The sequence below is a fragment of the Pinus tabuliformis genome, chromosome Q (assembly GCF_031772625.1).
Source record: "Pinus tabuliformis cultivar Carrire ecotype Pingquan chromosome Q, CPIR1, whole genome shotgun sequence".
Taxonomy (NCBI): domain Eukaryota; kingdom Viridiplantae; phylum Streptophyta; class Pinopsida; order Pinales; family Pinaceae; genus Pinus; species Pinus tabuliformis.
Genome location: NC_142296.1, coordinates 1,028,335,552 through 1,028,359,133, shown reverse-complemented (window position 1 = coordinate 1,028,359,133; position 23,582 = coordinate 1,028,335,552).

The window sequence follows — 23,582 nt, the reverse complement described above, 5'->3', positions numbered from 1 at the left end:
GAATTTAGTACAAAGGCACAGATTATTCCGTGAGGCAAGGCAGGTGAAAAATGTAGCAATTTAGTTTGAAGTAACACGGAATGAGTAGACTGCTGAAGAGAGTGAAAAGGGCATGGTTACACGAATCCTTTTCAACAGAAGAAAAACACTGAACATGAAATTTTCCCACAGGTAGAGCAATAAAATTGAATTCTACCTAATCTCACTCAGAAAATTTCACTGGAAATAAACATGAAATGAATTATGAGACATAACGAAATACATATGAAAACATACACATTTGCTACACTCACAACCACAAGAATCTCATGAAACAGAGACGCTCCCTTTCATTAATTCTCTGTCAAAATATACAATGCAGAAACAAAGTTTCTTTCCCACAGTCTCCCAAAAGTTACAAGCCAACCAACCCTTTGCAAATAACTTGCATACAATATATAGAATGTGTGAGGAAGAGATAGAATGCCCAAGTGTTGGGGAGTTACTCGAATCATTGCGAAATGGATATGGAGAGCCAACCATCAGCTACAGGTGCAGCGCTGCAAACATGACATTTGGCATTGGGGTGATCATTTGCCTTCCTTCGCCACTTGGATAGAAGCCCATCTAGATAAAAAACTCTTTAAATGCCGCCTTTGGTGCCAAAAAACCTAAGTGTAGATGACTGGGCCCACTTGGAGAAGTCGCTACCCGAAATTTCGCGAAACGGGAGCAAATTAGCAGTTTTTTCCTCTGTCCGCCGCGCCAAATTCTCTGTGCGTTGTGCCACTTTGGAGCTTGTTTTGGGGCACTTGTATGTGTCTAAAATGTGCCCAAGTGGGCTTGTTGGAAAGCCTATCCTATCTACTTTCTAACCCCACTAGAATTTCCAAATTGGGTGCTCATTTGCCCCTCCAAATCTTCATTCTCCCAAGACTGCTTTCTGTGTGTCAAAAAAGTGGCAGAGAGGCCATTTTTGGGTGTTTTTTGACCTTTAGGAGACCCAGATCTTGTCAAAATTTCTTGCCCGAACACTAGTAGTCGTAATTTTCGATGCTGAATCCAAATATACAAGCCGCTCCTCGATTAGAGCCCTAGAATTTTAGCGTCGCGCCAGTGGCGCGGCACACAGGGAGGAATTTCCTGTTTTTTATCCAAAAATTTGCCAAGTGACCAAAATTTGCCAAATTTTTTTGAAATTTGGGCTGGATGTTCCCTATGAAGTGCTATGCTATGCCAAGGAAGCCTCAGCCAAGATTCGAAGACGATCTTGCTCCTTTGCCTCCTTTGCCTCTTTTGTCGCTTTGCTCAATTTTTCCTTTAAGCTCCTGATTCTTGCTTTGGAGCTCATGTTTCGGGCCATGTAGTGATGATTCATGTGCCTCAGCATGTCTTTCTCCCTATTGGCTTTATCCAACCGCTGCTCCAAGTGAACGTTCACTTTCTCTAACACATACTCCCGGTCCTCGTCTCTTTGCTCCATAGGTCTGCCTTGTGCTACCAAGATGTGTTGCCGGTTTTCCTTGATCATTTGCAACGCTATCTTAGCTAGACGATCGTCAAGTTGCTTGTTCCTCTGCTCCAGATACTGCACATTCCACTTGGCCCTCTCCAAGTCCAGGGATAGGTTCTCAATCACTGATTGCTGCTCCTGAATGATCTCTCCCAGCTCAGCATTCGTAGGTTCTGCATCTGTCTCATCATCCTGGAGGAGAACAAACTCGGTCTCTCGCTCACCTTATTTCCCTTCCTCCTACACTATCTCCTTGCCATTACCCTGCTCCTGTGGTGCTGATGTCGGAAGCGAGGCCCCTTCCACCCCGGGTGGAGATAACACTCGCTTTACTGATGTGAACAACGGTCTACTGCCCTTCTGGTATGTGATGTATACTGGCATAGTGGCATCCTCATGGCGCTCAAACTGATGTGAAGGGCCCCCCATCTCATGCTCTGCCTCTGATACCACCGGTGGAGCGTTAAAGAAATCATGGGAGATGAAGTCCTCCCAAGAAATACCCTGCAATCCCAACTGATGGTCCACCAAAATCCGAATGAGAGCAAAATGATAGACACTGTTTAGCTGTTGTCGAGGGGTCTTGCGCTGCATGAAGTTTTTCATCTTCTCAATGTTGTTGCAAATTAAAAATGGGAGGCTCATCATCCACACCCTGGTGAAGTGCATGAGCAATCTGATGTGATATGCATAAAGGTGGGAAAACCTTCCCTCACAACTGAAATACTTCATGATCAACCTCATGAGTGGGGCATACTCATCCCTCAAAAATCTGAATGGAAAAACTCTGGTGAGCTGGCTCAAACGGTTGTTCTTGATGTAAGGCTCATAATGATTCCTCTCCACTTTCTTTTTCTTATGCCACTGTTCTCCAATGTTCAGTATTCCTGTTGCCACTGATATGGTTTCCGGTGTCAATGTGAAAGTGACCCCAGCCAAGACAGATTGACCTCCCTGTAGATGAAGTGCAAAAAGGCGGGCCAACTCATGATAGACTCTGACATTTGCCACCCTTTGACAAAATTCATAACAGGCCAAGTGCTGGAAACAAGACATGGCAAGCGGGCATGCCTGCAGCTCAGTGAGGGTGTTTGGCTCATCTCTAAGATGCCTGCCGCTCCGGTGATGTCTCCTATGGGCCCTCTCTCCTGAAGATGTGTCACTATGGGTCCCCTCCTCATACTCTGATGAAATTTCTGATGCCATTACTGTTGTTTGTACCCTGAGTTTTATGCTGCCCTCTAAATCCAATGGAACTGGTGGTTGCCCTGAAAATCTGTCACCAAGGGGACAATAAAACAGGGAGTGTTAGGAGGGGAATGATGAAAATGGGAATAGGGGTTTAAAAGGAGAAATTTATCAGGGATTTGGGATTTGGGAGTGTTTTGGGTATGGTGTTGATGGGGTAGGGTTTGGATATTTTGAGCCATAGGAATAAAGGGAACAAATGGATATGATTACAGTGGAGCTAGGGTGATTAATAGGGGAAACTGCTACAGGGGAATTAGTTGATAGAGGTAGGGTAGGAGCATACTTCAGCAATAATGTCACTGTAGCAAAACCCTAGCTTCTTGACCTTCTTTGTGTCATCTTTGTTTTACTTTTAAAAAAAAAATTGCATTTGATTCATGGTCATCGAAATCACATTCCTCTTCAAGTTGAATGCCAATGGTGAAGGTAGTTGGGCTACCTCTCTAATTTTGAGGATTATTCACAAAAATTTTGGGCAATTTAGAAAATTTTTGGGCTTATATGTCTGTGCGCCACGCACTCTGCCCAGTGCGCTGCGTGCCAGGTATGCGCTGCGCCAGTGTTATAGTTACACTGTGGCCGGGCTCCCAGTGCGCCGCGTGCCCTGAGTGCGCCGCGCCACCTCATGTGTGTGCCACGCACTGTAAATTCACCCAAATTTGCTTGAAAAACAAGGGGGAGGGTTTTAGTGGCGGTTTTAGGGTGGTTTCCTTAGGAAACATGATGGAATGGAGGTAGGAACGATGAGGAGTGAGGGGACAAGGGGAGGGGAGCAGAACCTTGGTGGCATCATCGCAAAATTGCAACCCCATTTATCGCTTTCCTTGGTGATTTTTTCCATGGATGGCCATTGTGCTTTTGGGTACCATTAAACATCTTACAAACCCCAAAGCATAGATAAAATTGACGGAGAAGAGGTTTCAACTGGGCCTACCTCTTGTTTTCTAGCCTCCACCGAGATTTGAAGTAGTTTTGGAAAATTTTTATGCCCCTGGCTGTGTGCATCGCGTGCCAAGCCCAGTGCACCGCGCGCTGGGTGTGTGTCGCACCTTTGCAACTTTTCCACTGTAGACTGGTTGTCAGTGCGCCGCGCTCTCTGTGTGCGCCGTGCTCCCTGGTGCATGCGCTGCGCTCCTTGAAACCGGCTCTCACTCACTCAAATTCCTCAAACTTCGCTCTCTTACCTTAGCAATGTCTCTCCCAAGCTTGCAAGAGCCAAAACAAGTATATATAGGCTTGGGAGAGATGGGTTTGATTTTTTCTTCTTTGAAAACCCACTTTCTAATGTTTGTGTTTTGCACTTTTTTCATTGACTTTAAAACACCCTGATTTTCATTTTTTCTTTGAAATTTTGGCTCACATGATGGGATTTTCGGCATTTCTTTGTGGGGACTGTGTTGATAGGTCCAATGAAATCAATATCCCACTTCTCAAGGGGTTCTATCACTAGCTGAGTTTGTAATGGAATTTCATACGACTAGATTGACCTTCCCATGCATTGGAAACTGTCACATATTTTCACTTGTTGTTTGGAATCTTGGAATATGGAGGGTTAATAGTACCCTTGATGGTGTATTTTATAACTAATACTCTTATCTAAAAATGGCCTCCATAAGGCCCATCATGACAAGTATTTAATGTATCATGAATCTCATCCTCTCACACATCATTAGAAAACTATATATGACCCTATGTAAAAGAGGCATTCGTCGATCCATGAAACCTCCAAATTTTCTTGATGATGTTTTGTCATTCCTTTAGATACAGATGAGGTGAAAGCTTCCCTATAGCCAAATAATTGGTAATATCTGCAAACCATGGTGATTTCATAGATATTGCAAAAGGATTTTCATAAAAAAGAGTCTTTGATAGGTAGATCATTTTTGTTATGGTAAACCTCAAGAGGAAATATATTATCATATTGTCTTTCCCTAGCTTATTAATGATGATTATATCAAATTATTGCAATAGTAACAACCATCTAATCACCCAATCATCAGTAATTGGATTATTCATTAGATATTTAATGGCAACATGGTTAGTATGTAAGATCACAAGATATCCAATTATACAATGCCAAAATTTATTGATAACATCAATTACTTCTCTTCTTGTTGTCTTAGGACAACCCCAAATGGCAGTATTCGAAGCATTTGTAGATATATGAAATGGGAGGGACCAATTGGGCTCTCTTAGGATGGGAGCCTTAGACAATCTCATTTTCAATTCCTCGAAGGCATGCTGGTGGTTTTTTGTCCACATAAAATCAACATTTCTAATAAGAAAACAAAATAATGGAAAAAATACTTGTGTAAAATTTTCAATGAAGTGTCAATAGTAATTGACATGCTTGAGCAAGCTACATACCTCTTTTTGATTTTTGGGAGTTAGCAAATTCAATATTACCTTTATTTTTGTTGGATCTAATTTTATGCCTTTAAATGAAATACTATGCCTAATTTACGATCTTTCCTTCCATGATGTTAAACATAATTACTTAAAGAGCATGAAAATACCATAAAGGCAACATCCATGAAGAGGCAACACAAAAAGGAGACAATATAGACAATGTGCCAATATTTGTTAACAAAGTTTACTCACAATGTGTCAGCTACATCTCTGGGCCCATCTTCAAAGTGGGGATGCCTCTTTATTATCTGAACAAAGTAATGCAAAAAATATGGAAATACCTCACATCTGGGGATGACCCAAAATCCACTGCTTGGATCCTAATTCTGACTACACTAGTTGATTCGTCTCGAAATTTTGTGAAAAATGACTATAAACTTCACATGGTTTTATCACCTTCACCTCTAGACCCCTTAGGGAATCTTCAAGATGGCAAAACAATTCAAAATATTCTTATAGAATATTCCCTAAAATATACCTTGGGAATCTTCCTCAAAAACAATACCAAGGACAAGCATTGTTTTCCGCACGCCAGGTTCCATGGCTCTCCATTCCACCGCATGTCCTCCCCAACAATGGTCGAATGGGAAGTCTTTTATAGAGTATGATGGGCGGAGTTAACAATGCTCCCCAGTTTTCTCCCTAGATGACATTGTTATAATAAGTCTTTAGTGGTTGGGGGGTCCCAGGTCCAAACCCATGATCCCAATTTTTGGGCATATGGTTATATATATGTGATGATTAATATATATGTGTCAATTTATAACATTTGGTTTGTATGGTTATCGATCAATTGGATTAAAGTTACATGTGGGTTGGCATAGGTGTATAGTTGGTGGGTGGTTGCATGACCCAACCATCCTTTTGGCCACATTCCCAAAACGATATGGCCAATCGAGTGCTAGCATGTGGCAGCCTTGAATTGGAACACATCTTACCTACTTGGAATCTAATAAGATGCCACATGGGGGTGCACGGTGTGCCATACCGCCCCTTTGGTGACTGCCACGTAGCACTACCAATGCCCCCTTTTCTTTAGTTATTATATTTAATTTTGGAAGGCCATATATTCCTCATATGGAGGCCTTTGAGGTGTTATTCACGTTGTTGGAAAGCTCTCATTGAGCTCTACGACTTTGTTCTTATTTTGTTGAGATTTGAGGACTTCAAATTTTGAGCCTTTTTGGATCCTCTTGGATTAGTGCCATAACAAGATGCCTTCAACTAACATTATTAAACATTTTTAATTATTGAGTGCTATCTTACATTCCTTATTCCTTATTTATACCTTTTTATAGATTTTCCAAAGCCACTTCAAATTCATTACCAAAGGTTGTAAAATTGTCCATGTAAATTTCCACATATTCATGAATCAAGTCAGAGAATATTCCAATCACAGCTCATTGGAAATTTGCAAGAGTGTTATAGACTCCAAATGGTGGAATGAAAAGAAATGAAAATTGCGGAGCAACGAGTTACTCTTCTCAATATTAAGAATCAATTAAATGAGATTACACTGGGGACGTCAACAAAAATGACTATAGTAAGAATGAACTAAACTGGACTAACTGAAATTGAATTGGGACACTTGGATGGATGGTTTAGACACCTAACAGGAGGTTGGAATTAGATTCTCCAACACTCCCCCTTATTTACAACCACATAAAAATTCAATTAATATTCCAGTTGGTCTATGTCTCAGGTAGGCTTACAATTTGAAAAATTGACTTCAACTACATTTACTTTTCTTCTTCTCTTCTTCTAGATCATGTATCATTCAAGACTTAGTTACTTCATTTGTTGGTGCAATATTTCCATTGTTTCGTGCTATCTAAGTATGTCCTGAACTTCTTCAAAGATCAGCTTATATGTGGACTTTTACCACATGTCATCGTCTGTAGTGTTCTTTTCATCATCCATATTTTGTTGCAACATAAGTCCATAATACAGTTTCATCTCTTCAGGACTCCAATACCTGAAAATTTCATTAATATTTTCATCATCAAAGTTGTCTTCAATATTTGTTGGTGCAAACTCTACGCATACCTCATCTAGAAATGGTGTTGCAAGTCATGCTTCAAGGAAATTTAATTGTTCTTCATAATCGTCCTATTTACCTGAATATTGAAAATCAATGGTAAGTTTAAAAGCATCTGAAGATAGAGGAGAAAAAAGGTGATGATTCTTTCAATCTTTCTTCTCTTTTTCAAAATCCTCTATGTCAAGATAATGTTCCTTCATTATTCGGTTTATTGAGAATCGACTAATCTTGATAATAAATAAAATGAAATTAATTTACCAATCCAAATTAAGTCTTGGGAAACCAACATTCTTGTGATGAAGGTCCCGTTGATGTATATGATGATAATTGCCCAAGTGCATCAACTGATTTTTCAGTTTCTCAAGAAGATTTGTTTTCGAAAGATATATATCTTGAATCTTTTTCGTTCTAAGAATATTTTCTTATGGAAACTTCTTCTTTGGCTCATTGTTCCTTGTGTCCTATGGCTCGTAGTGAAAATATGTCATGTTCTTTGAATCTACAACCTAATTTGTATAATTTTGAATGGATATAAGGTAGTAAGGTTACCCATGATGAATAAGAAAATAATGAAATCATTGAACATCCATCCCGTTCCTTTCAATATTTTCTTTTGCATGAGGGAAACTCTTCAAATTAGGTTTCTCATGAGATTTCTCTGATTCATACATCTCCAGATTTACAATCAGCAGGATCTTATGAATTGATTAATCTATTTTTCGACGTTGTATAATATGATCAGACCAATGTTATAGATAGCTTCCATCCAAATAATAGTGATCTTGTTAATTTTACTAATAGTAGCTTTTTACATGAAATTTACGATCTCACTGACTTCTCAAAATGTAGTTATTTAACTTTTCAAAGTTTTGGAACTTTTTAGGAAGTCGAGGCACTTCAACTTTCGTTGATGGTTATGTTAGGTTCTCACAATCCTTGTGAGATCCCTGAACCATGTTAGATATGGATTTCCTCGCGGAATTATTTCCTTCACATTCTTTCACTGGATACAAACTCTTTCTTGAAATATTTTTAGTATTTCAGATATAGTTTTCTAACTTTCAATATTTGGTTTCTGATAAGATAAAATATACTTCTTTAGTTTATTCATCTCGATGCATATATCTTGTATCGAATTCAGGTTTGGAATGCATATCTTTCTTGGATGCATAGAGTTATGAAGCCTATCATCCTGACTGTCAAGATAAAGATTATCATTGGCTGAAGAATTCATATTTTTTAAATGCTTTCGTGGATAATCAATTCCTAATCCTCATCGTGAATGCTAGTAAACTAATCATTGTTGTTCTATCCCGATCAATCATTTTGAGCAGCATTCAAGTCTTGAGTCATGTAGTGGATAAAAACCCCCTTACTTACATGGATTCTAAATTTGATTTGACATATCCTTATAACCTTCTGTCATCATTTTATCTCAATTGGCTTCTCAGATTTATAAGGCCAACAATTGTTTCTAATTCATCAAGATTTTGTATTATTGGTCTGTTATGGAATTGGACACAAAGGAAACCAATGGAGAATGGAGAATCTCATATGATAATTCATCAATCCAATCATAACACTGGTCCTAACAACTGTCACTCGCTGAATCATTTTTCCATTAGTACACTTGATGATAGTTGTTCAACATTGGTTGATATTATTGTTTCTCCTTATAATTTGAGTGCGCTAATTGAAAATTCATTCTCATCAAGAATCTCAAAGGTTTCAAAAGGATTTTTTTAATTTCATGATTGAATCTATGACTGGTTGGAAGCATCTTACTTAGCGAGCCCATTTTCTAATAATAAGATTCAGTCTTTCTTAATGCTTGATAAGAAGGACAACATCAATGAAGATACATTCATAAGAAGCCTTCGAGGTTTGTATGAATGTTGTTCTCATAAAAATGGTAAGGTTGTAGGATGGATAAGGTTAGTTGTTATAACATATCTTTATGCCTTTTGGAAAGACCTTCAATATTTTGTGTTAACTATTCAAGTTCTTATATTTTCTTTTGCACATCATTATATGTCAGTTTTAATTGTTGGTATCTTTGTGTTTGTAGGTAATGTTTCGTTATGACGGTTACATTCGAAATCTGATTAAACTTGACCTTGACCTTCTAGTTGGTTAGGTTAGGAGTAGGTCTAGTTGTATTCTAGTTTCCCTTTTCACACTTGTCTTGCATTTCCTCTCCATCTGGTCTCTGTCTTTCTTTTGTTTTGTTACTTCTATCTATAGGTTGCTTTATGTTCAACCTTCATTTTCATATATTTTTTGTCTTGTTTTTTTGTTTTGTCTTTTATTTTATGTTTTTCTTAATAAGACATTTCATGAAATATGTCTCTTGTTGGTTCAAAATACGATGTGGCAAAGTTTGCAAAGGGAGATTATGATGGTGAACAATGCTTGGCTTATTTGTTATCCTCTTCTCTATCTTGGGTTTAAATGAAAATCCTTTGGTTGAACCATAAATCCCATATCTATTCTAAGATATTCATTCCTTAACTTGATGTTGTAATTAAATGATGTTCTCCTTACCAATCCAATCAAGTAGAGAAGGGAAAGGGGAAATCAATAGTGAGAAAACCTATATCAGAGGTATATATATATCCTTGTCTTAAGGAACAACCTATTTTTCTCTCAATAAGTCAGGATCCCTCTTTCGCCCTAGTAAAATAAATAAGTTCCTAAGCACAACCCTATAATAAAACAAATAAAGGGTGAAAGAAGAGAAAGGCTTCCTATGCAGAGAGGTAAAGCAAGTAACTTTGTCAGGGTACTATTTAGGCTCACTAGCAGCAAAGCAATGCTTGTGTTCCTATAGTGACTCTGCTGGCATACTGTCTAGGCCTGCTGGTATTGGAGCAATACAAGAGATGAAAACTCATACTTTGATCATCTTAAACTCGCAACTATATATTACCCTCTCCTAGGTCTAAAAAATGTGATTTGGAAAACTTTGTAAATGTGTTTAGCTGAGAAGAGGAATAAGAGGAGACTATATCCATACTCGGGTCAAATGGGGAAGCCAAGTTGATTCATATGATGAATCAATACTTCATGAAATAATGATACTTTTCACTTAGATATAAGACATAAACAGAGAAATTGGAGTTTTACCAGTGTGTCACCAAGTGTTGTCACTGCAACAAACACCCTCCAAAATTTTGCTTACACTTGAATTTTGGAGCCTACTAAGGATCTTATGATCTATCATTCCATGGTCACTTCATGGTCATCTAATGTTTTGAAAAGTATTAAGTCTTCTTCTAAGTGTCAAAGTCACTTGTTCATAGATGTCTGTCTTCGATGAATTCACAAACACACCTTTCTATGCAAGCTTAGATGGGCATTGCACAACTCTTGAAGGTAAGGCTTGCGTGATCAATTTTGACAGTGACTACATAATACATAAGCACAATGTACTATCCAATACATGATGGAAAACATTGTGCACTCCCCATTTTCAGTCTTCCACACTTCGATTGCAATTTTACTTCTATTTCAGTGAGTTTTCTCATCTGTTGCTCTTGTGCACCTTTGTTTTCGCAAGTGTTTCTTTCACATTCAAAACTCTCACTTTTTCTTGTATTCACTTTAATAAGTGTCTTTTCCATGTTATATTCTCTCTAACATGTGTCACTTTCATTTTCTTTAAGCCTTTGTAAGTGTTTATTTCACTTTTCCCTTACTTTTGCAAGTGTCATTTTTTTCCATGGGAAGTGTCGCATGTTGTAACAACAGAGTTATGGTTCATTTTAAGAGGAAAAATTGATACTAATGGGTCTTACGTATCATGTAGACATGTATTAGACTCATTCCCAAAGTTCTATGCATCATCGTACTAATGTCGTCACTCTCGTCGCAAAGTATATCATAAGTGTCACACTTGGAGGATAATGTTGCTTTGTCGTCACATTAAGGGGATCATGTTGATTCTAAGTGTTGAGTGTTTAATATTATTTCTTTGATTGTACTACGTGTGTGATCATGTTCCAAAGTCATACCTTGGTTTCATCTCTACCTCATTGATGCCACACTTAGTCAAATTATGGAAAGATTCATGCCCAACCAACCTAAGCTCACTCTGCCCCCTTGAACTATGCATTGTGCAGTTGCAAGCCTCAAGCATGTATCCCTGCCTCTTCAAACTGCACATGTGTAGTTACTACCTCGAAGGACTGCGTATTACGTAGTCATAGTGCCCAAGAATTGCCTCCTGACCTCCAGAACGACACAATCCTACCTACCTTCCATTCTCCTTCTTCACATTGCATATTTTCAAGTAGTAATCTGTCTCCCTACCTTTTGGAAATGCATAACTATGCAATTCTTTGGCCCTCTCTCTCTCTCTTGAACTATGCATTAGACAGTTAGAGTGGGAAAGCTTGCCTCACTGTGACCCTTAACTACATAGTTTTGTATCTTAGGCCTCAAATACTATGCATTACGTAGTCACAGGCATCACTCCCTCACTCCTTACCTCTAAACCTATTCATTGCACAATCCCTAAGCCTTTCCCCCTCTTTAGTACTCAGTTCTAGGTCACCTAATGGTTTTCATAGAGAAGGTTAGACTAGGAGATTTCCTGGCTAATCTTGTATTGTCAGAGTGAATTTCATTTGTAGGTACGTGACTTTGACATGACAAGATGATGCTGAGAAAGGAGGAGAAATAGACTATGCCAGAAGACACTTATGAAGTGGGAACCATGAAGAAGTCATCAAGCATGAAGAGGAAGGGACACTAGTTTACGACAAAGGACCAAAGATCAGTACCACATGAAGATTTCATATCATTCAGTACCTTGGAGGCTGAAGATGAATAGTAAAGCAGATCTTTCATGAAGATGAAGTATTGAACATGCCTCTCATGAAGATTAAAGACAAAGCAACAAAAAAACAACTTGGGATTGTCTTCTCATCATGAAGTCCATGTCATCATTGTCAAGTTGTGAGTTATGCATGTGTCATCACAATGTCATGTGTTTCCATGTGTCTTGTTGCATCATTTATGGATGTAATTATGTAATTATCAAAAGGAAAGGACAATACATAATATGTGGAAGTCCAAGAGTCACATGTGGAATGTGAAAAGTCACATAGTCATATATGGACAAAAGAGTCTTTAGGAAAATTCCAAAAGCCATATAGAAGCCCAACGGTCACATTAGAAGTCCAAGATTCATTAGGGTAACTCAAGAGTCATAGGGGATATGAAAGGTCATTCTTCTTGTTATAAAAGGGACCTCATAAATCAAGCAAAGGGCTTTTGGAGGCTTAGCCTTTGGAGAGCTAGCCTTAGCTTCTCTAGCTTGGCATAAGAGATAAGATCATTCCTTGGAGAAGCAAGAAGTGACTTATTGTTCCACTATTGGAGCTAGTGTATCACCATTGTAACTATGTACTTGGATCTTGCGTTCAATAATCACGAGCTCATTGAGCCAACACATTTTCATGCATGTATTGTGAAAATTGTAAGAATATTCTTTATATGTTTACGGTATATGTTTTGTTCACATGTACTAAGGAAATTGAACAACTTCATTGGATTTGTACTTATCTCATCAAATGTGCGTTGTATTTTATTTAATGTTCGTTGTGTCTATGTGAACCATTTCGCTACATAATTGATGAATCTTTCCTTACTGTTGTGTGCCTCTCTTAGGATAGTACTATTACTTTCGTTCTAGAAACTCACTCTTTAGATCCTCTCGTAAATGTATCATTTTACACATTAAAATTGTTGTTTCACAGTGTCAACTTACTTGCTGATTTCAAGGCCTCCATTTTGTTTGGTTTACATCAATTTTTTCTCTAAAATACCTCGCGCTTTCACTCAGTTCCTAGGGTTATTGTTGTCATGTTGTGCATTATAAAGAAAATATTTACTATTTGGCACATTTCCCTTGTTTAAACAAGATTTGACATTAAAATAACTATTAACAATGTTTTTTGTGTGTGCATGTCTAAAACTTGGTCAAATTTCTGTATACGTGATTGCCCAATTCATGGTGTCTAGCCTTGAACCACCACTCACATTCTAGCACCCTTGAGGATTTTGGCACCAAGAAGAAATCATTCATGATTTGAAGTCACCATGTGGCTATCGATTACACTTATCAAATATAAATTTGAAGATTTTGTAATGGTTTAATGCACTTCCCTTCACTGATGGTGATTTATTAAGTCTTTGGTTCTTCCTGCACCAGGTTTGGCTTCCTGCCTGCATCAATTTTAGGCTTTGATAGATTGGCACATTTTTGGGGAAAATCAAATATGGTTTTTTTTCCAAAATGATGTTTTAATACCTCCACATCAATTAGAATTCACCTAGACCACACATGTGAGTTTCTAGCAGCAAATTGACAAATCAGCTCCAAAATTCACACAATTTTCAAACTGCGAACTTTCACCTTGATTTTCATGTAAATGAAGAAGAATCTTTGAATTCTGGAACACAAGTGTTTCTTTCCATAATTCAACATCGTTTGGGAGATACGCAAGGTTCTTTGGGCAATTTTGTAAACATAATGCAATTTTCCAGAATTTAGAATTATGCCAAGATTTGCAAAAAAAAAGCAAAATCATGCATCGAATTTGTATTTCCTCAATTAGCTAATGGTTATATTTGACTTCCATTGATGGAAAATTGTTTGTATATCCATATATATTATTTTGTATTCATTTTTTATTGTAAAGGCTTATTTAAACAAAGCCATGGCTCATTGTAAAAAGATAGACATGGGAGAGAGGGCTATTCCACAATCTTTTGCTGCTAAATTGAGCTCTAGGGGTCATCCCCCCTCTGATCAACTAGGATTTGAGTCATGGACCTTTGATGTAAAAGGAAGAACTATATTCTCAATGCAAGAATCTTGTGTCAGGGTCTACCTTTTAGTTTTTATTCAAATTGTGATTTTGTAATTTAACTTATTTTAAGAGGAAACAAACTGGTTGGGAGGGCCCCTTAACTGAGCTTGGTGTCCTCTTTCTCACTTCTTTCCTTTTTTTTGTGCATTTATTCAAATAGATTGCAGATTTGTGGTTGATATTTGAGATTTTTTTATTGGGTGTGCAGACTTGTTTGAAAATTTCTCACTTTGTCTTCCATCTGCATGTATTTGCTCACATATATTTTGGAACTACATTTTGTAATTCATATTTTAAAATTATGGGTTGAATCCAGGAATATTTCTCTTGGATCTAGAATTTCCTTACACACGGTTTCTTTATGTAAACTCTTTTATCTTATGCTTTATTCACATTCAGAGATATAGAAATGTTTTCATTATAAATGCTACAGGTTTCTTATATAAATTGTTGGAAGCTACAATAGAACTCCATATGAAAAAATATACCAACAATCTATTCCATAAAATCCTCTCTTATGATTTTGATTTTTGTTCATGGCCTAGAATGTTTTGTTGAGTGGGTATAAAAGAGAAATGTCAGATCTCTAGAGTTCTGAAGTCTTCATCGAAATCCATAATAAATATCCTAAGATTTGAATAATTCCTTTGTTGAATTATAACTTATCTATTTCAGATCCAAGGGTTGTTGTTGTAGCTTGAATTGTAATAAGTTTGAGTCGAATTGTAAGACACATGCCCTGCAATGTTATCCTTGATTTTCTTGCACCGGAATATAACTTATATGTATGATTTGTTGCTTGGATGATTTATAACAGTGATGTGTTGGAACACAAGTCGAGAATATGGTGATGACAACCTTTGACCCCTTTACACCTATGCAATGCAACAAAACACATACATATTGTTATTTTGAAACTGTGTTTTTAATATGATGCATTGTTCCACCTCTTATGATACGATTTAGGTCAAAGGGATAATTTATAAAAGGAAATTGATCACTTGTTTATAATCCTATAATTTCCTTGATAAGGTAATGATCCATACTTTCTAGAATTGTAGAACATTTCTTCAATATATATATATCCATATTTAATTAAAATGTGAAGTTTGTACATAAGATAATTGGGTGCAAGAGTCTTAGTAAGTGCAGGCAGACTATGAGAAGGAGAAAGGTATAAATATTTGAGTCTGAATCTAAGATTTATGCTTTGAATTTAGTCATTTTTTTTCACTTTTAATACCATTCATGATTCTAGACTTAGTATAATACTAGGAGAATGAATTTGACTGATTTATGAGAAGAGAAATCATTTTACGACTGTGTGTTTATTTGATTTCTTTCTTACACACAATAATGGATTTTTCATTAATGGGATTATGCATATAAGCACTCTATTAGATAAGTTTCTTTGATCTAGACATGATTGAGGAGTTTGTTTCCATTTGCTTTGAAAACTTTGATTGATTTTCATCACAAAGTGAACTTTGATTGATTTGCATGATATAATAGACCATATTACAGGAACCGAATTTGGATTTTATGCATTGGTTTTCAAATTGATTTAATAGAAAGTTTTTCTCGTTAAATTGTCAAAAGGTTGGGTTTGTTTCAATTGATTAATAATTAGGGTTTCTTCCAAATGTTGGTGATTTATAGGGGTAATGTTTACAGTAATCAGGGTTTTCACTTTTAATGAATGCTTTTGATTGCAGGATTGGAGTGGATAATGTTTGCATGAAAAATTAGGGTTTTGTTTTATAGGTTCCCAACGTCCTTCTCTGGCATTTCCAGTGATGCACCTTGAAGTCTAAGGACCCCAAATTGAAATTAAATTTTGGTCTGTTAATATACCATATACTACATCCAACACTGTTTTCAAAGATTATGTGCATACTCTCTTATGTGATTCATTGCAGCCAAGGAAAATCTTAGATTTATGGTGGTCGGGATGATACCTCGGATGGGGCTCCTACTCCAAACAACATGAGGTCTAGTTGACTTCACATTGGGGAGACTCCATTGGTTGAAAGATTTCCAGCACTTTCAACAACTTATCATGCCATTAAGCACTTTATTGTTGAAAAATGGTTGTCTAATGTAGAGCATCTTAAAAAAATTCATTAAAACTCTTTGATTTGGAGAAGTCCTTACTGTTGTGCCTTATATATGTTCATGCCAAGTTACACTATTGTCCTCACAGTTTATACTTCTGTCTCTATTGGTAAGATAACTCTCTTTCCATATACTAGATCATATGGAGTGCAGCCAATGGTATTTTTTCATGTCATTTAATAGGTCCATAATGCTTCAGGGAGTCTATCTAGCTAGTAATTGAGGTGGAATTGATTGATATTTGTTATGACGGTCTTAATGATCCTATTTGTCCCTTTCACTTGACCATTGGCTTGCAGATAATATGGCATCATCACATTGTGTTTAATATCATATGATTCCATGATGTCCTCAATGAATCCTGAAGTGAATTGTGTTCCTCCATTGGTTATAATCTCTCATCGTACCCTAAATTTGACAAATATTTCCCCATGAAGGAAGTTTTTCGTTGCTTATTGTATTGTGGCTAGGATTTCCTTTGCTTCCATATACTTTGTAGCATAATTTGTGAAGTCAAAGATACAATAGTTTCATTTTTATGGAGAGTTGATAGCACAGGGGTTTCACTCAACGCACCTCTAACATATCATGTGCATTTGTGGCATACTAAACAATACCCATAATTTGACAACATATTGGAAAATACCTTTAAAAATCACATTATTTAACCACCTGCCAATATAAACTCAATACACCTTCCCAATTTAAAAAACTCCTACTTTGACTCGATATTGTACGTATCCATTTTTTCATTAACACTTTTTATACCCCTTTATATTTTTTCATTAATTTTGAGCTCCATTTTTTATACCTTCCTAAAAACCCTTTACCGATCGGTGGGCCATGAGGAGCGAGACTGGCGTAGTTATCAATTATTTATGGACTTGTCACTTGCCTACAAAATGTAGATTGAAGTGCGAGGTCAAGATCCAGCTGTGGCGATAGTGCGTTGTGGGTTCCAGCGACGTGGACGAGGACGGGGAGGAATGGTGCCAGGAAGGGGTCGCGGGAAGCTAATCTGTTACAACTTCGGAGGACTAGGACACTACGCGCGGGATTGTACCAACCCGACCAGAATATCATGCCCTTACTGCGAGCAGTTCAATCATGAAATGATATAGTGCCCCACATTGATAGCACATATAAATGAGAAGAGGGCAACACAACCTACGACAACGCAGAACATCCAAATGAAGAGGGCTGAATCGCGCGAGGAAGACCTAATATATTATGTCATTTTTTCCTCAATATATATCTCACAATATGAACCCACATGGTATGGTATTTCTCCCCTAGTGAAGCCCTTATGGTTGATAGGTCCAATGAAATCAGTATCCCACTTCTCAAGGGGTTCTATCACTATCTGAGTTTGTAATGGAATTTCATACAACTAGATTGACCTTCCCATGCATTGGAAACTATCACATATTTTCACTTATTGTTTGGAATCTCGGAATATGGAGGGTTAATAGTACCCTTGATGGTGTATTTTATAGCTAATACTCTTATCTGCAAATGGCCTCCATAAGGCCTATCATGACAAGTATTTAATGTATCATGAATCTCATCCTCTCACACATCATTGGAAAACTATATATGACCCTATGTAAAAGAGGTATTCGTCGATCCATGAAAACCTACAAATTTTCTTGATGATGTTTTGTCATTCCTTTGGATACAGATGAGGTGGAAGCTTCCCTATAGCCAAATAATTGGTAATATCTGCAAACCATGGTGAGTTAATAGATATTGCAGAAGGATTTTCATAAAAAAGAGAGTCTTTGATAGGTAGATCATGTTTGTTATGGTAAACCTCAAGAGGAAATATATTATCATATTGTCTTTCCCTAGCTTATTAATGATGGTTATATCAAATTATTGCAATAGTAACAACCATCTAATCACCCAATCATCAGTAATTGGATTATTCATTAGATATTTAATGGAAACATGGTTAGTATGTAAGATCCCAAGATATCCAATTATACAATGCCAAAATTTATTGATAACATCAATTACTTCTCTTCTTGTTGTCTTAGGACAACTCCAAATGGCAGTATTCGAAGCATTTGTAGATATATGAAATGGGAGGAACCAATTGGGCTCTCTTAGAATGGGAGCATTAGATAATCTCATTTTCAGTTCCTCGAAGGCATGCTGGCGGTTTTTTGTCCACATAAAATCAACATTTCTAATAAGAAAACAAAATAATGGAAAAAATACTTGTGTAAAATTTTCAATGAAGTGTCAATAGTAATTGACATGCTTGAGCAAGCTACATACCTCTTTTTGATTTTTGGGAGTTATCAAATCCAATATTACCTTTAATTTTGTTGGATCTACTTTTATGCCATTAAATGAAATACTATGCCTAATTTACGATCTTTCCTTCCATGATGTTAAACAAAATTACTTAAAGAGCATGAAAATACCATAAATGCAACATCCATGAAGAGGCAACACAAAAAGGAGACAATATAGACAATGTGCCAATATTTGTTAACAAAGTTTACTCACAATGTGTGAGCTACATCTCTGGGCCCATCTTCAAAGTGGAGATGCCTCTTTATTATCTGAACAAAGTAATGCAAAATATATGGAAATACCTCACATCTGGGGATGACCCAAAATCCACTACTTGGATCCTAATTCTGACTACACTAGTTGATTCGTCTCGAAATTTCGTGAAAAATGACTATAAACTTCACATGGTTTTATCACCTTCACCTCTAGACCCCTTAGGGAATATTCAAGATGGCAAAACAATTCAAAATATTCTTATGGAATATTCCCTAAAATATACCTTGGGAATATTCCTCAAAAATAATACCAAGGACGAGCTTCGTTCTTTGCACGCCAAGTTCCATGGCTCTCCATTCCACTGCATGTCCTCCCCAACAATGGTCGAATGGGAAGTCTTTTATAGAGTACGAGGGGCAGAGTTAACAATGCTCCCCAGTTTTCTCCCTAGATGACATTGTTATAATAAGTCTTTGGTGGTTGGGGGGTCCCAAGTTCAAACCCATGATCCCAATTTTTGGGCGTATGGTTATATGTATGTGATGATTAATATATATGTGTCAATTTATAACATTTGGTTTGTATGGTTATCGATCAATTGGATTAAAGTTACATGTGGGTTGGCATAGGTGTATAGTTGGTGGGTGGTTGCATGACCCAACCATCCTTTTGGCCACATTCCCAAAACGATATGGCCAATCAAGTGCTATCATGTGGCAGCCTTGAATTGGAACACATCTTTCCTACTTGGAATCTAATAAGATGCCACATGGGGGTGCACGGTGTGCCATACCGCCCCTTCGAGGACTGCCACGTGGCACTACCAATGCCCCCTTTTCTTTAGTTATTATATTTAATTTTGGAAGGCGATATATTCCTCATACGGAGGCCTTTGAGGTGTTATTCACGTTGTTGGAAAGCTCTCGCTGAGCTCTACGACTTTGTTCTTATTTTGTTGAGATTTGAGGACTTCAAATTTTGAGCCTTTTTGGATCCTCTTGGATTAGTGCCATAACAAGATGCCTTCAACTAACATTATTAAACATTTTAAATTATTGAGTGCTATCTTACATTCCTTATTCCTTATTTATACCTTTTTATAGATTTTCCAAAGCTACTTCAAATTCATTACCAAATGTTGTAAAATTGTCCATGTAAATTTCCACATATTCATGAATCAAGTCAGAGAATATTCCAATCACAGCTCATTGGAAATTTGCAAGAGTGTTACAAACTCCAAATGGTGGAATGACAAGAAATGAAAATTGCGGAGCAAAGAGTTACTCTTCTCAATATTAAGAATCAATTAAATAAGATTACACTGGGGACGTCAACAAAAATGACTACAGTGAGAATGAACTAAACTGGACTAACTGAAATTGAATTGGGACACTTGGATGGATGGTTTAGACACCTAACAGGGGGTTGGAATTAGATTCTCCAACACTCCCCCTTAATTACAACCACATAAAAATTCAATTAATATTCCAGTTCGTCTATGTCTCAGGTAGGCTTACAATTTGAAAAATTGACTTCAACTACATTTACTTTTCTTCTTCTCTTATTCTAGATCATGTATCATTCAAGACTTAGTTACTTCATTTGTTGGTGCAGTATTTCCATTGTTCTGTGCTATCTAAGTATGTCCTGAACTTCTTCAAAAATCAGCTTATATGTGGACTTTTACCACATGTCATCGTCTGTAGTGTTCTTTTCATCATCCATATTTTGTTGCAACATAAGTCCATAATACAGTTTCATCTCTTCAGGACTCCAATACCTGAAAATTTCATTAATATTTTCATCATCAAAGTTGTCTTCAATATTTGTTGGTGCAAACTCTACACATACCTCATCTAGAAATGGTGTTGCAAGTCATGCTTCAAGGAAATTTAATTGTTCTTCATAATTGTCCTGTTTACCTAAACATTGAAAATCAATGGTAAGTTTAAAAGCATCTGAAGAACCATATTGGTTTTGTTCCTTCTGATCTATAATGAGAGCTTTCTCCTGTTGCACTTCCTTCTCTGCCTTTGCTTTTGTCTGTGTTTTCTCTTTGTGGGATTCCTTCTTTGACTTTGCCTCTATCTCTGTCTTTGTCTCTGTGTATTCCACTTCTTTACTAACTTGTGCTTCCGCAAACAGGTTTTCTTCCACTTGGTTTTCAAATTCAAGTGGGATTTTCTCACAGAATAACATCATGTCGATATTATGTTTTTGTTGCATCATCTGCAACCATACATCATGAGGTAACAAGTCTTCATCAAATTTAACATCAACAAATTGAATTATTGGATTAACCATAACACTGGCTGCTCCAATGGCAACTTCACTGTCATCAACAAGCTCTGTTGTTGGATTCACCAAATTGTCATCAACAAGCTCTGTTGTTGGAATCACCAAGTTGTCATTAACAAGCTTTGTTGCTAGAATCACCAAGTTTTCATCAGTAAGCTCTGTAGCTGGAATCACCAAAATTTCATCCACTTTCAGTTGTGCATAGTGGGATTCATGAGAATCTATGTGCTCCTTCTCTACTTCTTCTGCAAATTCTTCACTCATCATCCACTTGTGGCTGAGCACAGTGGGATTCACCAAATTCTTCATCTTCAACTGGATTACTCCCCCTTACACAAAAACTCCTCTTAAGGGTATCTTGTGCCTCCTTGGTTGTATTTTGTTCATTCATTCTAGTTGTTGCTTCAACTTTCTTAGTCTCTTAGCTTTCCCATTTTTTGAGTGATGGATGACTGTGGCTCAACAAGAAAAAAAACTTGTAGACAATGGTTGTTTGTGGTTGTGCTTCTGCATTGGCTGATCCGAGGCTCGCTTCTACGAAATAGATGGTTGTACAAATTATCTACAAAGACAATGATTTTGCAAAAACTTTTACAAACCCTTCTTAAAAAAATTGCAATGCTCACAACTTATCTGAATAACACCCCTTTGTTTTTTTAAGAAATCTTTGTCCCTTTTAGAAAAGAACTATGAACAAAGGGCTTTTTTTTTAATATATGAAAAATTTTAAACAATATGATGCTCTTTTAAGGAATTACATGCACCTCTTTTATAAAAAAAATATAGGCCCTTTCACAATTACATAAGCCCTCCTCCTAAAAAAATCTCATTTTTCAAACTCGCGCACATCTCATATGCACTTCAAAGGAACATCATATCTTAACCCCTTTTAAAATAAATTATACATGCATGCCTTTAAAGACTTTTCAACTAAGTCATTAAAAAAAATGTGCCCTTTTCATACAATTTGAGCCCAAATTACATTAAATGAAACCCTTTTTGAAAACCAAACCCTTCAAAGGTTGGAAATCTTATGAATACAATAGTGAACATCTTTGACTTTTTGGCTTTGTCTATTTGTTGTAAAAACTTGGTTGCCTCCTCATATTCCACTTCCATCGATGTACTTCCCAATACATTATGGCAGCGTTGGATTGTCGAATTTTTTTTACAAGTTCTTTATAAGTTCTCCACCATCAACGCGCCTTCTCCTCTGTGGTGAAGGCGTCGAATGCTCTAATTTTTGTTTTTAAATGACTACTGGCTTCTTTTCAGCGTTGCAGCAACATAATTTTTTTTTTAAGGAATATTTCTTTCAACAGTGCAATCGTTCATTCACCCAAACTTCTTCAAAACGTTTCTTCAAACATCATATATTTCTTGATCTATGTTTCTCTCATGGAATCTTATGTAGTCTCACCTTTTCTCTCTGTTTTTCTCACTTTGTTCACGTTGATTCTCTCTTAGGGAGTCTTATGCAAACTAGCTTTGATACCATGACAAGAAATACAAACTGTGGAGCAGATAGTTACTCTTTTTAATATTAAGAATCAATTAAATAATATTACATTAGGGACATCAACAATAATTGATTGTAGTGAGACTGAACTAAACTGGACTAATTGAAACTGAACTGGGACACTTGGATGGATGATTTAAATACCTAAAAGGGGGTTGGAATTAAATTTTCCAACACAAAACACAATAGGAAAATGTCCCCTAGGAAAAAGTAAATGGGGTTTTTTCCTAGTTCTCAGAAGCAATATGAATTTCTTTATATCCACTAATCCTATCGAGGAAAGATAAATACTTATATATTGCTAACGTGTTTGGCACTTGGTAAATTAATGGTAATGTGAAGTGATCCTTATGAGTGACATTATTGAGTTTTCTATAATGAAGACAATTTATCCACTTGAAATTATTTTTAGGAACAATCACAAGAGTGGAGACCCATTAACTGTAAAAAATAGGGTAAATATATTTACTTGAAAGTAAATTCTACACCTCCTCCTTGACTATGTCCTCAAGAGTTGGATTAATTTGTCACTAAGGTTGGTGAATGGGTATGGAGTCTTCCTAAATATAAATATGGTGAGTGAAAAATTAGGATGAATCCCCTTCATGCTAGTATAATCCCAAGAAAAAACATGCTTTTGTAAAACCCAAATCAATTGTTCCCTTTGATGTTTTTTTAGCCCTAGATTGATATTCAAAAATTTCCTGGGGATGATATCCACAGTTTTCTGGGTTGGCTTATGCTCTTCCTCAGAAGAGGACTCATGTTCCAAGGGTGATGCATTTGTTGTGGCAAGAGAAGCCAAAACTTTAGGATCTAATATATGGGTGAAAATGTGTGAGTTAGGTGAGGAGGATGAAGCTATAAAATCACCAATCTCGTAATCCTCAGTTTTATCTCTAAGGGTGAGATATTGGTATAAAATAATCACTTTTTGAGTAACTTCATCCTCACTACTTTCCTCCTCATCAGTCCAAAATGGAGTTTCTGATTTGATGTTGGGAATTTTTGTAGGACATAGGGAGAGTTTCTTAGTGGAGGTCGCATGAGAATTGGTTA